Genomic DNA, 2,060 nt, shown 5'->3' with positions numbered 1-2,060 from the left:
TTTTCACATGTACTTTTGTGTATGGTTATCCTTTGCATGTAAACTGCACACCTGTTGTAGCTGGAAAAATTACTATTGAAGTCGACCCAGGCTGAAAAATGACGAAAGTCGGCGGACCATGCTAAAAATGGGGAAAGTCGGCGGCCCAGGCTGAAAAAATGACGAAAGTCGGCGGCCCAGGTTGAAAAATGACGAAAGTCGGCGGCCCAGGCTGAATGGTAAACGCGCACGCAGCCCTCCGGCCACGCGACGCCCAAGTAGTAAAATTGTGAAAGAAGTCAGCCCAGGGTGAAGGGTAAGCACGCACACGTAGCCCTCCGGTCACGCTCCGCCCACCACAGCAGCCCTCCGGTCACGCTCCGCCCACCTGTCACGGGAAGGAAGTCGGCCCAAGTAGGAAAATGGTGAAAGAAGCCAGCCCAGGTGGAATGGTTAGCACGCAGCGCTCCGGTCACGCTCCGCCCACCACAGCAACCCTCCACCCGAGCACCGCCCTGTTACAGGTGGTGAAGTTGGCATCACAATTCCCAGCACTATTGGCTTTAATAAATATATCTAAACTTGAATGGCATTAATAAATATATTTTCACTTGTCCTTTTTTGTGTATGACCCTTCTTTGCATGTATCTGCATGTAAACCGCTCACCTGCTGTATCGGGAAAATATGTGAAGTCGGCCCAAGTATGGCCAAAGAAGTTTGCCCAGGCTGAAAAATATGCTATGATGAGCGCACGCGCAGCCCTCCCCCGCCGATAAGCGCGCGGACAACCCTCCCTACACGTGCCGCGCAGGGAAAAATACGCGCAGGGTTCAGGGCAGGGGGTGCCGTAGTTTCGCCCGGGGCTGGGTTCTCAAACCCTCTCTATTACTGACGTCGCCCTTCTTCGTAACGGTAGTGTGTCGAAGGTGAGGTACGATCCATCCGCCATGCTCGAAGTGGACGATGGAGCAGTAAGGGTACGGGCTGAACACCGCACCTCACCCCACCGAAACATAAAAAAATATTCGATTGCGACCAAAATTTTCGCTAAAGACGACTCAGCGCCTTCCGGAATGCCGCAAAGTCATCAACGAAAGAAGAAGTAAGCTCTCGCACCTGAAAATACGGCAAAATATGAACTTTTCGTGCACCTTCGTGCGAAATATGCCACAATGTGCAAAACATGCATTTGTATGTGCATCATAAAACCCTTCTGATCGGTCCCAAACCATGCAAGAGAAAAAGCGTTCTTTCATCATCCAGATACGAATCATATCGAAAAAAGACATGCATTTGCATGAAAATCCGCGCTCATCAAGCAGGAGAGCTACAGCAAGCAATAAGAAGCATTCTAAGAGGTAGGGGAGAGATGATGGTGGCACAGGAGAGGGATGGGCTTGCAAAACCTCATGCTCTGGGATTTGCGTAGTCCAAGAGGACTCGTACTGCCAACTGTAGGATGGGACAAGCTTGAGCTTGCCCACATCACGCTTCAAAAATAAAGCGCCGCCTGTGGCACGCCAGGGCTGATGGGAACTTCGACGACGAGAACTACCCAGAACAGAAAACATGCGAGCATCCCTCCGTAGTCTTCATTGCGATTTTAAGAAAAAATCTTCCCGTGAACCGCACCGCAAGAGATACTGCCCCGACGACCTTTGTATCGGTCGCGCATTCAAAGACACGGCCCACCCGGGGGCGGACCGCGTTATACAGGGGCCCTTCTCCAAAATCTGAAGGACGAAATTAAGATTCCCTCTCACGGGGTGGTCGTAGTGGTGATGGAATGGTGGTCAGGTGCAGCCGCAAGTCCGTCGCGGAGTCGCAAGAAGACAGGCCAGGCCCAGGCGTGGAGACTATACACGATCTTTATTTCACAGCACTCTCAATCCAAAAGCCTCTCAACCAGTATGGCGGTTCCCTATATACATGTTCATCTTTCCACTCTCCCACGGGACACCCAGTCACGGGCAAGGGAAATTCCACGAACTGTCAATTCGTGACACACACCAGGACGCGTCACAGTATAGTACAAATATATACATATACTTGTGGATGGGCAGGCACACGTGTGCAGGCA

Source organism: Ornithodoros turicata, chromosome 1 (assembly GCF_037126465.1).
Source record: "Ornithodoros turicata isolate Travis chromosome 1, ASM3712646v1, whole genome shotgun sequence".
In the NCBI taxonomy this organism is placed as follows: domain Eukaryota; kingdom Metazoa; phylum Arthropoda; class Arachnida; order Ixodida; family Argasidae; genus Ornithodoros; species Ornithodoros turicata.
This window is presented reverse-complemented; position numbering follows the sequence as displayed.